We start from the raw sequence: 15,488 nt of genomic DNA, 5'->3' as shown, positions 1-15,488 counted from the left end.
CCCTGGACTCTGACCTCATAGGTAGCAGTGAATATCCTAGTAAGAGCACCAGTGGAAGGGGAAGCCCTGGGTCCTGCTAAGACTGAACCCCCAGTGAACTAGACTGGTGGGGGGAGGGCGGCAATGGGGGGAGGGTTGGGAGGGGAACACTCATAAGGAAGGGGAGGGGGGAGGGGGATGTTTGCCCGGAAACCGGGAAAGGGAATAACACTTGAAATATATATAAGAAATATTCAAGTTAATAAAAAAAATTACATTTAAAAAAAAAGTGGTACACGTGTAATGGGATGTTTGTAGATAATATACCCATGAGCCATCAACTTAATCAATACCAAGAACATCATCAGCTCCCAAAATCCCCCCTTCTTATTGATTCATTGATTGATTAATTGATTTTTGTGATGAAAACATTTTACATAAGAACATTTATTGAATTGCAAACATGTTATACAATATTATTAACTACAGTCAATATGACTTAACTCACGTAATTTTTGGACCCTTGGGTAAATAATTCACTAATATTTTATTTCCAACCCCTCACAAACACTATTCTCTCTAATTATGAGAAGAACCTAAAGTGTTCCCTGCAACTGATTTATTTCTATTATTATCTTAAAGATACAGAACTCACCTAGATTTGCTTTCTGATAGTCTGTTTCTACTTTCATTTTCCTTTCATGGATGTTTTTATTATAAGAAAAACTCAAATATTTATAAAATTATACAAGATACACACACACACAGACAGACACACAAAACATTTCACATTTCATAGTATTTATATATCATCTATTTGTCAATCCATTCATTCCACACTAACATCTTTGGTTCACCTTTTATGCTTTGATACTGTTCGAAGTAAGCTGTTGTCATTTCTGTGGTGGGTCTACTTTTTTTTTTTGGCCAAGTTTTACTCTTCCCATATGATAAGCATGACCCAAATCAAACATCTAAAGAGTAGCAAGTGATGCTTATCAATGTGTATTATCAAGTACCTACACCATGTGGAAGACATCAGATACAAATAAATGAGTTCCAGGGTCAAGAACAGCACGATCACCAGTGTCCAAGCACTAATGTTCTTTCAGTGACCTGAACTCCCGAGCAGTGAAGGTGCTGGGCTGTCCATTTGGAGCTTCATTTGTTCTTCCACGACTGGCTGCAGAAAGTGCAGTCCTCAGCTTCAGACACTGAAACCCAATGAATCAAACATAATGAGTCTGACATGTCATTGACTAAAACCTAGGAGAGATGCCATGGGTTCCATGCCATTGCTTCTATTAAAGTCATGTCTTCGGTTTTTATTATTTTGTTGCCAGAGACACTTTTAACAGATTATTGGATACTGCGTTTTCCAATAAAAGTTTTCTGTGTGGTTTTCCTATTAACTGAAGATTCACTGGCAAAATATCCTCTTTTATCATATATCTCCCCAAAGTAAAACAGGTTATAAAGATTTTTTAAAAACACTAAAATATTTTTTACATCTGAAATTAGTATCAGTAGCACTGGTATATATCCATTCCCCTTTTATTTCCTCTTAGCCTGTCAGATACACTAGATAAGTGTAGGTATGAAAATCACCATGTTGCTCATGAAAAGATAGACTCGTGGAAAAAAAAAATGAACCATGTAGACAATAAAATGCAAATCTAAAGGTGAGATCTCAGAATTCTATTCCAAATTGCCCAAGTTTTCCTTTGCATTTGATTTAAGAATAGAACAGCATTGTGTTTCTAGGAACACATGATTCAGAAGTCTATAATAAATAGACAGCTTCGACATTTAAACTCAGGACGTCAAAGACGTCTTTTATTCAGTATGCATTTTGTATGTATAAAGATGTGCTTATGTATACATAAACACATGTACAAACACATAGAGAGAGAATATTCACATCATGTTTCCATGTGCCAAGTGCTGTGCTAAAATCTCATTTAATACTCAGTCATCTATTAATATAATGAATGTATGAAGAAATCACAACACTTAAAATTTGCCCATTGTGCTAGTAATATGAAGATAGAAACAGAGGACTATCTATCTATAAAGTCCATGATCTAGAGCATGATTATAATGAATAGAATAAAATATAAAATATTAACTGAAAGAAAATGGATGCATATTGAAATTGTGTTACATTGGTTATTCCTATTATCAAAAGGCAGGGTTAATTTTAATTTCAACAAAGATGCATGGTGCTTAGATTCGTTTAGTAACTTCTTATTTCAGTTGTTTATTTATACCACAGTCTCTCTCTCTCTCTCTCTCTCTCCCTCCCTCTCTCTCTCTCTCCCTCCCTCTCTCTCTCTGATATTTTACTCACCCACTCCATTTCTCTCCCCCAGCACACCTATTTTGCTCAAGACCTTCATTCTGAACTATTCTGATCTCTAACAAATTAGCTGCCATGCTTCGCATCAACTTCCTTCAAAATGTTTGCTCAACTCTTAGTCTGAAAATAGGGGGTCAAATTGTAAGATTTCCAAGCACAACAAAACCCTCTTCCCTCTTATCCTATTTACTGTTGTCTTTCCACATAGAAACTTTAGAACCTTAACTCTATTTGAGTGTCCTCCCTTTTAAAGCATATGGAGATGAGTATCCTCACTCCTTTCATGAGAGTAGAGTAGTACGGTTAGCTTTAGCCAGTTGATAGCCAGCGTAATAGACATGCACTATGCCTATGCCCACCATTTAACAGCAAATACAAGGCTTTCAGCTGATCTCCTTCACAAGTGCATCAGTTGTCATTCTGACTTTACTTCCAGGTAGAGGCGCTTAAGATCAAATTGCCCCAGACTTTAGAAGTGCTACAAATGAGGAAGTTTCCTCAGAGCTGAAGGGGTTTGCAACCCTATAAGAGCAACAATGCCAAAAAATCAGAGCTCCCATGGACTAAACCACCATCCAAAGAGTACACATGGACAGACCTATGACACCAGCTGCATATGTAGCAGAGGATGGCCTTGTTGGGCACCAATGGGAGGAGAAACCCTTGTTCCTGCCAAGGCTTCATGTCCCAGTGTAGGGGAATGTCAGGGCTGGGAGGCGGGAAGGGGTGGGTGGTTGAGAGGGGAACACCCTCATAGAAAAAGTGGGAGGTGAATGGGATGGGGGGTTATGGATGGGAAACCAGGAAAGGGGATAACATTTGAAATGTAAATAAAAAATATCCAATAAAAAATGACATTTAAAGATTCAAAAAAAAAAAGAAACTTTCCTCAGAGACTTCACCAGACCTGTAGATTATTTTTGCATAAAAGAAAAATTAAATTTCAGGCACTGAAATTACATGCTTGCACATTACCACAGCATAATTTAACCTATTCTGACCACTACATTTTCTATTACTAATTAATACTGTATTATTGCTGTCTTTGTCTTTTTTATATATACAGTTTTTGCCTCTATGTAATGGTAGAGTATATATTGTGTCTCTTTGACCATCTGTATGTACTTGTCCTACAATGTTATCTGGGGCATAAGAGATAATCAACAGATCCTGATTGAATGAACAGAATAAATTAATATGTACTTTTTAAAAGACATCAGAGCACATTATCAGTAGAGTGACCTCAACCAGCTGGTGTGTGCGAATCTTCTCTCAGGAAGTAGAGAAGCAATGGATCAGGCATTATACCTGAGAGGCTCAGGTGGTGTTGTCCTGTGGGGCTGGCAGTAATTACAGCTCTGATCAGGAAGTGTGCATTGGTAGGAGAGGGTACAAAGAGAGGCCTCATGGAGCAAATCATAGTGTAACAAGTTATAAATAGGAAGGAAACAAAAATAAAATTAGACAAAAGTAAGAACATATATAGGTAATTGACGGTACAGTGATATTTGCTGATAGTCATCTGCAGACTACAGCAACATATATAAAGTATTTACTTTATCCTGAAAGAATAAAGGATACACCAGAATTTCCCTTATGGATTTGAATAAAGGTTCAAAGGAAGCAGGAAAACCCTCCTTCCCCAATTTGCTGCTGACCAGAGAAGGATCTTGTGTAAACACAGCAGAGGAACAGCCATAGTCTGGATTTGAGAAGCTGACAGAGATCCATGTAATGAGAAGTGAAGGGTGGAGCTTTAAAGTTGCAACAGGTACAGAAGATTAGATGACGTCAGTTCAGGGGTAGCTAGGCTCACAATGCTCAACTATGATCAGGGAAGAGAATGAAATGCCATCTAAAACAATGGGCAAAATGATGTGCAGCTTGAATATCAAAAACACTTGGATGGATTATTTTAGACCATCATATACCATAGTCCTTTCTATGTAATATAATGAAAAAAATTGATTAACAATCTTAAGTATTCTCTTTCAAGTCTTCTAGAATGCCACAATGATATACTGTTTCCTTCTGCCAAACTGGGTGTGGTTACTTGAAAAAGAAACATGTACACTTGTAAATTATAAGATAGTGTCAGAAGGAATCGCGTATATAACTTTCTGCCATAAACCCACCAATCCATTCATCCCTAGAAACTTATACGGTTAAAAGTCTAGTTTTAAATAGCTTAGTGTAGACATTTGACTTGAGAACTAGATGTTCCAACAGCAAGAGAAACTACAGATCCGAGGCAGAATGAAAGCCAGTATCCCGTGTCTCAGTTCATACCTCATAAAGTGCATTAAAAACACATACACCTCTTGAAAGTGAAAATTCAGACATCTGATCCATGCACGATGGAGTAGCAACATTCCCAAAAATGTGCTTGGGTAGACCACAGTGACCTTAAGATGACTTTGGAAAACAGAAAGAAGGCAGTGGACGACATAGTTCTCGATACGTATCAAAGAAAACAACAGTCAGCTCACTGCATTCTCTGCATCCTGTATGCTGTCCACATCTCCCAATCGGAGACATCAGCAAACACAAGCAGGAAGTTTGTGCTTTGTGCTCCCTGCAGAAAGAGGCAGAGATGGTCCAATCCCCACATTATAGTCTCAGTGTGGTAACGAACCAATATTCTAGCTCCAGGGAAAGCAAAGTGGTACTTTGATTCCCGTCATAGGTTAGTGTCACTGGGCTGAGCTGATTTCCCTCCCTACTCAGAGTTCTGATTTCCCTATGGGGAATCACGAATGCAGTTCATCGGCAAGTTAGTCCTCCACTTCTATTGGACAACGCAGCCATGCTGAACCTCTATGACTGAAGGCTGAAGAAAAAAGGCCAAGTCTGAAGAGTTGGCATTTGCGTGATTATATTCAATACACATAATTTAAATAATAACATTACAGAAAGGGGAAGTAGATAAGACAGATCAGGTATTGGGGATGGGCAAAAAGGAAGAAGCAGGAAGCTGTGGCTGTTAAAAGGCGACCTGAGGGATCGTTGTGGTGATGGAAAGGTCCCGTGTCCCTACATTTGTGCCATTGTGTAGGTTGCAATACTGTACCGTATTTCTTCCAAGAAGTTAGCATGGTAGAAACTGGATAAAGTGTTGATGGCATCTGTCCGTAGCATTTCTTACCACTGCACACCAACCTACAATTATCCAAAATAGAAGGCTTAGTTAAAAGAGAAATTAAACAAAAGATTTGAGATGATCTCCTTCATATCCCGTTATTCATAAATTAAATATTTTAATTTTATTTTATACCTTTAGAAAAAGTGAGGAAGAATCGCTCTGGTGGGGCTAAGAAAGCATTATCTTGGAATGGGCTGCATTAGAAACTGAAGGCAGCAACAGCAGGGGGGAAATTTCCTAGAAGTCTCTGATCTGGGTAAACATTTCTGACTGATATTCCCCTGAGCAACAGATAGTAAACACTGAAAGTCAAACAGTACACATCTGGAAAACAGAGCCTTAGTCCCAGACCACCCTGTGGTGGAACCTATCCACACCACCTAGGGCATTGCCCACACATAGCCCCTTGTCTCTTTCTCCTATAAAGAGAATACTACATGGGGGAAATGTGCCCTTACTTTGAGTTCTGTGTTTTATGCTGCTCCTGTGCACATGAGCACATAAATAAATCTTTTCTCCCAGCCATCTATTTTCAGTTCTTACCACTGGACTCAATTAACAAAACTTCAGAGAGAAAATTTGAACTTTGCGGCCAAGGTTGATCCAGCCACTGTGCCAATTTCCTGAAAGTTACGTTAAAATATTTTTCTTTCCCTGATATATTACCTGGCTGTTAAAATGCTGTCACCTCGAGATCCACTCACTCCTTCAAGAAAAATGTATTAGAACCTGGTGCACACTCTTAAGTTACAGACATTGAGTCATGATTGGAACACGATGCAGGCCTGAGGTAAATGTAGTTTTTCCCATTGCAATCAGATTAGCCATTTCTCTCAGATCTGAGTCACTATGTAAATCAACTGTGCTGTGAAGTCCATGCGTTTCCAGATTCTACTTACTCAGATTGAAGCAGTTCTCTATATATTATTAGTCTTAACAGAGTAAATTGTTTCTGAAGACATTATAAGGTCATCAGGCCACCTGAGAGGGCACGAGCATTTTCCTGGAACACGCTCTTGGCTAATGAAGCAACTGAAGTCCGAGCCAGTCTCGGGCTTCTCATGCACTTGCTTGTCAATATCTGTGCTTATATTTGGGTCATAGCTAATAGAAAAAGATAGAAGCATACCTGGGCCTCTTCCTATTGACCCTAAGTGACAAGGCTAAAACATCATATCATGTGTCATCATTATAAGAGCTACATCAAAACACAGAGGTCATTTGAAAGAAGTTTATTATATCTAAAAGGATACAAGAGATTAAAAGGAAAGAAGCAAGTCATGTGACTGAATTCATCTACTCTGGGGACACTCACAAAATGTTTATCCAAACACAGCAGAGAACACAAAGATGACTGCTGTGACACGTTCCTCAGAGACCTCTGTGAAGTGGAAGTTTCTGGTTGTGTCACGTCATGCAGAGTCACGTGGTGTTTGGCTGAAGCAAGACCCAGGAGGGGACACATCACACTGGTAGAAAGTATAAATAGGACTCAACAGACAGTGACTGAGGACACTTGCATAGCTAGCCTAACAATACTTGATTGGTTTCACATCTCCACTGATCTTCACTTCACTGAGAGAGACGTGGCAGAGAACTCCTGGCATTCTAGCAGGTCATTCCCATTCCCGCTGACTCCAGCAGATTTAAGCAGAGGCTATTTCTGCTGGATCATGCCACCACTGCTGATTCATGCTTGGTGACACTTTTGAACTAGACGGTTGGTATCCACACTACTGAATTACACTGCTTGTATCCTGACAAACAGAGATTGGAATGACCCGCAAAGAAAGAATTACTTCTAAACAGGTCCACATTACCTTGTCCTAATTACCTTCTTTTGTCCCCTACCTTTGGACGGTAGGCTAGAAGGGGCATTGGGGGGGGGGGTGTTCAAAGCATTTGAGAACTCTTATTAAAGTAGGTTTTGAAAACCTAAGCCTATACCTCTGGCTTAGTGACATTAACTAAACTGGAGCAGAGCTGAGGAGGTGACTCATAAAACCAGGTCCATTGTCTTCTCGTACAAACTCCGATTATTTTCCCCTACAGTGTACTGCTTACTGTTTCCAGTAAAGTCTATGGCAAATCTTGGTCACATGAAAAGCCAGAAGAAAATATGAAGCTCAAAAAAACAGGAAATCTATGGCCAGCACAAACATTAAGCCACATTTAACTTCACATATAGCTCTAATACAGCACTGTCGCTATGGCCAATATTTACATGAATTTTGTCATTTTGCTTCTGCTCTGATTAAGAACAATAAGAGCTCATGCTGTTACCATGAAAATCTTGACTTCTCACGATATAGAATCCATCCCTTTGTAAAGAGAGAGTTGTAAACTGAATGAATGCATTAACTTTGCCATTTACGCATTGCAGCCCAAAAGCAATTGTTTAACCAGCTGCAGTATAAGACACAAATGCTCTATAATAAAATGCTCAAATCCAGGGGCAAGTTCTGACTCCTCGCAGAGATACCACAATAAACTAAGGAGAAGAATATATGTCCAGTTTAACCACTTGACAAGATAAATGAACTATAATCCTAGCTCAGTAGTCTTAATCTACCTCGTTGAAGTAAGAGTTATTAGCAGCCATGTAAATCCACAGAAGGTGGCCAGTAAGTCATCTGCAAAAATCAAAATTGCCAGTTGATCAGTAGAAATCAGAAATGCTCTAACACCAGGAATCTAGAGAAGTCATTGATAGGATTAGAAATGTTAGAGAGTAAAAACAGTGAAATGAAATAAAATTTGTACTGGGGGGAAAGCCCCACTAATAACGTGTAATGCTTTTACATGTGCAAAATATATTGTGGTTATACTTATCATGACAACCCCCCTTTTCATGTATCACATCTGCTTACAGTCTCTGATTAAAATATATTATAATTGTAAGTACTTGAATGCTCTGGATATACTCCAATAGTGATCTATTGAATGTACTCATAACCCTACATCCAACACCCCACAGTAACAGAACAAATATTAAAACCTGTACTTTGTGTGAAGATTCTGTGTCTGTTTTGAAAAAAAAACCACCTCATCCAACAACCTTAAGGACCTGAGTTGTTGGTTAAATGAATGACCCTGGCGCCTCTCAGAAAGCATTGTTGCCGGGCATCAGCAGGGGTGCATTCATTGCCAAAAAGAAAAATAATGGTCCATCATTTTTAGAAACCTTAGAGTCAACCTATTAGCAAACCAAGAAAGCACAGCAAAATGCGACCTGAGGGATTCCATGAAAGGAATGAAAAGAAGCAGAAGAGAGACACAGGTGAATGTGTTCTTCTCATGTGATGACCCTGACCCATCGCTTACTCTGAGGAAGAGATGTTTACTGTCTCCCAAAGTCCGTTGGATCGGGGCAACAGCACCTCTGGGAAAAGCATGTTATAAAATGAACCAGTTATGGAAAAAGTTCTAAACTGAAACAAGAAATCTTTAAAGAATTCTAGCATCTACTGGGCATCCTTAAGTTGTGAATATTGCATGGAATTTGATAAAATTGCAGGGGGAGGGTTAGAGAAACAGATGCATAGAATTATTGATGGCAAATTATTAGTCCCCTCTTGTTGTGACTGAGTTTTCTGGGCAACATGGTTGCCATTTCAGTATTTAGGAGAAAATATCTTTGACTTAATATGAAAAAATTTCAGATCTATTTGTGATAGCATCGGTGAAAGAGAAGGCTATCATGTTAAACAAAATAAGCCAGACCTAGAAAGATAAATTGTGCAAGTGGATGCCATTACATGAAGAAAATCTATGAACTCAACTCATGGAAAGAGCAAAGGAGTGGTTACCAGGTAGAGACATTCTTGGTAAGATGTTCTTCAAAGGTTGTAAAATTTCAGTTAGAAAGAAGGAATAATTTCAAAAGATCCATTGTACCACATAGTAACTAAAATTGATAACAATATACTACGCTTAAAAACCACTGAGAATACAACTTAAGTAATTTTGTGGCCCCAAACAAGCATGTTATATAACTAATATGTTGACAGCTTCATTTGCCAGTTCAACATAAACATATTTTAAAACACAGTTTATAAAGTACTATCATGCTCTTCCTCAGCGACCCGGCCGGGCGGCCATGGCAGCGCAGCGGCTGCCGGTGGCTGGCGTGGGAGCCTGGAACGCGCTCGCTGTGCTTGTGCTGGCCTTGTGTGCTCCCGGGGTGGGCGGCGGGGCACTCGAGTGGTACTCGGCCACGGTGAGCATCGAGAACAGGCAACATAGTCGTCATCATGATTAGCTACCCAAAAGGACGGGAGATTTCTGATCTGGTGCAAAAAGGAATTCCAGTAAAAATGAGCATAGAGATTGGTACTCATCACATACAGGAGTTCATCAGCAGTCAGTCTGTGGTGTTTGCGGCCATTGCCTTCATCACGATGATGATTATCTCATTAGCATGGCTAATATTCTATTATAGACAGCGTTTCCTATATACTGGCTCACAGTTTGGAAGTCAGAATCATAGAAAGGAAACTAAGAAGGTTATTGGCCAGCTTCCACTACGCACTGTAAAGCGTGGAGAGAAGGGAATCGATGTTGATGCTGAGAATTGTGCAGTGTGTATTGAAAACTTTAAAGTCAAAGGTGTTATCAGAATCCTGCCATACAAGCAGATTTTTCATAGAATATGCATTGACCCATGGCTTTTGGATCACCGAACGTGTCCAATGTGTAAACTTGATGTCATCAAAGCCCTCGGATATTGGGGGAACCCTGAGGATGCACAGGAGCTACGCATCCCAGAAGCTGCCCCAGGAAGTGTTTCTGTTGGGAATCTGAGTGTGAGAGTCCAAGATGAGGACAGGAGTGAAAGCAACCTTCCACCATCTTCGTCAAGCGAGTTTGGGCCACACTGCCCTTGTCTTAAAGAAGATGCAGAGGAGGACACAACATTGCTAGGAGCCGGCAAGAGTGACCCTCAGCATGGAGGATCCATCTGTTAGTGCGGTCTTCACTGACAGCCTCACTGACAGAGCCTTGGCTTGAATACAGGGCACTCAGTTTTCACTCTAGGGCATAGTTTGTACACTTGAAAACAGTGGATTCTATTTTACTTTACCTTTCAGATTCAGGTTTGATATACAAAGGGCTGAGATATTTTATTCCTAAGAGACTTTAATTAGCCTTCATCTATTTATCTACTAAAGTATGACGTCTATCATAAATTTCGTTGTATCAAACTGTCACAGAGGTATGTGGAGGGGTTGTTTCTGAGTACTAGACTAGCTTCTGTGGTACTATAAAACAAGATTCTGTTTCTCGGGCCTTTTAGACAAAGCTCACTCAGTTGAATTGTGAAATGTAGTTCCTTATTGATCATATGAACTTTCCCTGAAGCAGACTCTAGAACCTGTAAAGTGAGAAATCTTGCCAGGGGCAGTGGTACACACCTGCAAACTCAGGAGGCCGAGGCAAGAGGATCTTGACTTCAAGCCTACCCTGGGCTACGTAGCAAGACTGCTATGTAAGGGGAGAGAGAAATCAGCTGTCTTGTACTATATTGTCTATAGAGACTTTAGAACCATGCATACCTTTTTATTATGTGGGATTGTGAAAAGAACACTAGATGATTTTATGATTTGCATTTTTACCTTTACTGCCTAATTTCTTTTCACACTTGGAAAGAGAAGGGAATTTATCCATGTTTTTCTAACTGGCAAAAATGCCATATTGCATGTTAAAAAGCATTAAAATAGTGATTCATTAAGAAAATCAAGTAGACCTAAGGACTATACATAGACTGACCCTGGACTCTGACCTCATAGGTAGCAATGAATATTCTAGTAAGATCACCAGTGGAAGGGGAAGCCCTTGGTCCTGCTAAGACTGAACCCCCAGTGAACATGATTGTTAGGGTGAGGGTGGCAATGGGGGGAGGGTGGGGAGGGGAACACCCATAAAGAAGGGGAGGGGGAGGGATTAGGGGGATGTTTGCCCGGAAACCGGGAAAGGGAATAACACTCGAAATGTAAATGAGAAACACTCAAGTTAATAAAAAAAAAAAAAAGAAAATCAAGTAGGCATACTATACTGTCTTTAAATGATTAGTATATTTTGGTGGATTTAATCTTTACAATTAAAAATATGTAATTAAAAGTTTGATCTTGTTGTTAAACTAAAATAACATTTTCCTAATGAGATTTTAAGCCGATTCAATACTGTGACCTTTTGTCCTTCTTTCCCGTTTGATGTTCCCACAGGTGACGTCTTTGAGGACTGTTATCTGAGTTCTATATAGCGCTTAGATACACACTTCATGAACTAGGAGTCCTTTGTTGTGGATTCTAAACTTGTGTTGTATGTCTACTTTGTAGACAAAAATAAATGCTTACTGACAAAAAAAAGTACTATCATGACTATCAAAATAATTAATTTTTAAGGAAAATAATCTAGTATCTGAGCTTACCTGTTGTCAGAGTAAAATAATGATAGAAGATGTGTCACCTTAGAACCACTAACACAGAATGAGAAATCTCAGCAAGGCCACATAGTTACACAGGATGGAAGACCTCAAAGATCTCTCATCTCACACATAAAAACAAAGTCAGAGTACAAGGGTGCACTCGTAATCCATGCCCTTGGGCAGGGAAGCTAGAGGAGGCAGGAGGGTCCATAGGGGATAAATATCAGCTACATAATGACTTTGAGGCCAGCCCAAAAAGCATTAAAATAGTGATTCATTAAGATTCTCTATCTCAAAAGAAAAAAAAAACAGACAAAAACCAAAAGCACAGAAGTCAGTATCCAAGAAAGCAGAGAATGTTCACTAGTAAAGATTTAAAAAGTAAAATGACAACCTGTAGAGAGATGAGCGTGAGAATTTGTGTTACCAGTAGCACCAAACTTCAAAGTCCTCTCTGTTACTCCCTAGCTACTGCTGAGTTGTAGGCTTAATTTTTTTTCATTTCAAGTTCAAGTCCTAACATCTTAACCCTTGGGACCCTACAGTGCGACCTTAGTATAGATGAGAATCAAAAAGAGGTAATCAAGTTGAAGTAAGATCATCAGAATGAGGATTAACCCTAACCTAATGTGAACTTTGTCCATAGAAAATGGCACAATCACCCCTAGGCCAAGAACAAGACAAAGATGTAGTCTAGAATGTTGGGGTTTGCTCTGTTGTTATGTATTATAATGCTAAGTGCAGCCCCCAACACCTGGTGTCCCCCTGTGGGCAAGAGAGTCCACATGTAGCACCAAGCGACATTCTGTGACCTTGCCCCCAAATTATTTCTGAATGGTAAATAAAGATGCCTGCAGCCTATAGCTGGGAAGAATTGAGATAGGTGGTGCTTGATCTTCCCAACCTGGGGATCAAAGAAAACCATGAGAAAAGGGAAGAAGATGAATGGAGAAGCCACCATGGGTTAGGTGAGTCATGAAATAATGACCATGCAGATTCATATTATATTGGAGTTCAGAGCAGCCTAGACAAAACATGGCAACTTATATAATGGGATTATTATCTGGGAAATACACATAATAGCATAGAGGATAGATATCTGCCAAGCTCTTGTGCTGATTGAGGGTTATTATAAATATAAAGGTTGTGCACGTCTTTTCTTCAGGAACTAAATGGTCAAAGGTGGGGTAGAAGCCCTTGATTGGGATTCAGTATTTTCTACAATACTAGAATAGACCTTTCTTTGTGAAATTTATTTTATAGCAAATGATAATTATATACAATTATCACTTTCATTATATTTTCATACATATCTCAATGTATTGATTGTATTGGGCCCTCACCCTCTCCTTCCACTCCCAATGTTCTCTTTTCTCTTGCCATTTTGTATTTCTTCTACTTTCATTTCTCTATTGATTGATTGATGACTGACTGATGACCCTATGCATTTATTTAACATTACATTCACAGAACTGACTGAGAGATTATTTTTAGGAGCATGGGCTTCTTACCATTGGCTATACCACTGAAGAAAATGTCTTATCCATAGTGATTATAACCTGCCTATAGTGAAGAATAGGACATTATGAACTCCAGTCTCTAGCTATAGTGGATACCTATAAGCCCTGTCTTGAGAGGTGGGAGCCCATGAGAACTTCACCTTCCCATGACAGGATGTCGACAAGGAAGATCTTGCACAAATCTTACAATAGTTATCACAACTCTTATGAGAAATAGAGCATGATGACGGTATCACTTTCTAAAGGCAGGGCCACATCTCTTTCAAATTCCTCTGCCTCATGTACTCTCTCTGCTCCTTCCTCCTCAGTGCGTCTTGAGCTTTGGAGGGGGACACAGAAGTCCCACCTCCGCCTGAGCATTCAGCAGTTCCTTCTTCTCAGAACTTTGGCCAGCTGAAAGTCTCTGCAGTTACCTCTGACCACAGCAGGAAGGAATATCATTACCCAAAGTCAATAATGGCACTAATCTATGTGTATAGACATAATTGTTTAGATGCCCAATGGGCAGGTCATTCCCTTCAAGCAAAATAACATCAGTAGCTCCCTCACTAAGGTCTATGATCTCCCAGTGCTTGGCTTTTGACCAGGCTTACTGTAGAAGATGTGATTCGTTCCTATGGAGAAGGCTTCGAAGTAAATTGAAGAGCTGTTGGTTACATTGACTGTTGACTTGCTAGGATTGCACCAATGAGCATGTCGTGCATGGTCCATCAGTAGTGCAGCACAGAGGGCCCACAGTTGAGTAAGATCTTAATGACAAGTCTCTCTGGCAACCTACCCAGGAACCTCCAGCATATACATTTGCATTAGACAGCAGGGAGGAGCTTTATCCAGTTCCCACTTAATTTCTCCAAGTCCTCGAAGAAAGCATGCGCATAGGGTACCATTCACAACAGGATCTTTCCGTAGAAGACATCTGTTTGCATCAGTCTCAGCCACCCAGCAGTCCTGCCAATATCTTAGTTTCAGATTTCTGTCCTGAGAATTATGAGAACATAATATTCTTATATCTCAAGGCACTCAGTTTATGGTCCTTCATAGAAATCCTAGAAAGAAAATTTCTACAACCCATTCAGATATTCATTTTAAAAATCCACATTCTTCTCTTTTAGAGCCCACATCCTTTAAAAACAGCCTTTAGCATTTGGAGTGGATCTTTCCATACCTTTCCCACCCTTATAACTCATTGGCTTGTATTTAGTTGAAACTGCCAACACCATTAATCTTCAATTGAACCTCAGGCAGAATTTTTTGGATAAGGGCAGACAGCAGCCACCTTCTTTGCCAACATATCAAAAGCATAATCTCTACACTGCCTACTAATATTTTTCTTCTATGAAATCTCTTGAGTCAACACATCATAGTCTACTTTGCTCTCACTATCACTGTTTTGCACACTTCTACTAGTATGACCTACTAAGCCAAACTTAAAGTCTTCATCTGCTTTCCTAATCCAAAGTCCACATTCTGCCAAGACCATGGTTAGACCTGTCTTAGCAGTACTCCACTGCTGGGACCAACTCCTGTCTTAGTCAGTGTTCTATTGCTCTGAAGAGACACTATAGTCACAACTTACAGTTTCAGAGGTTTGGTCAGCTGTCATCATGGTGGAGAGCATGGTGGCATGCACAGAGACATGGTGCCATAGAAGTAGAGGAGAGTTCTATACCCAGATCTGTAGGCGACCAGAAGGAGAGAGAGACAATGACTCTAGCTTGGGCTTCTGAAATCTCAAAGCCCATCCCCAACGACATACTTTCTCCAACAAGGCCAACACCTCCAACACCTACTAATCCTTTCAAATAATGCCACTTCCTGGTAACCAAGAATTCAAATCTATGAGCCTGTTGGGAGTCATAATTATTCAAACCACCTCAAGCATTGTATGTAGAGTTCACATTTGGGAAAAATAAAAAAAAATTTTTTAAAGCAAAGGATCCGATTAGAGCTGAGGTGAAGACTTTTGTTGTATTTGGTTATAATGAAGAAAGTTTAATTGTGATCACTCTATTCTCACCCACTCAGAAATAGCATTCCCCCACATATTCCTGCTTCTGTTTC

General features: G+C 39.7%; 1 pseudogene; it reads left to right on the top strand.

Moving 5' to 3' along the window:
* The first annotated feature begins 9,579 nt into the window (after positions 1-9,579).
* On the top strand, positions 9,580-10,646 carry Rnf149l1 (ring finger protein 149 like 1; annotated as a pseudogene).
* Positions 10,647-15,488: the final 4,842 nt, after the last annotated feature.

This window comes from Rattus norvegicus, chromosome 18, assembly GCF_021556685.1.
Source record: "Rattus norvegicus strain SHRSP/BbbUtx chromosome 18, alternate assembly SHRSP_T2T, whole genome shotgun sequence".
Lineage (NCBI taxonomy): Eukaryota > Metazoa > Chordata > Mammalia > Rodentia > Muridae > Rattus > Rattus norvegicus.
The sequence above is the reverse complement of the archived record's forward strand: the minus strand, read 5'-3'. Positions and strand labels throughout refer to the sequence as shown.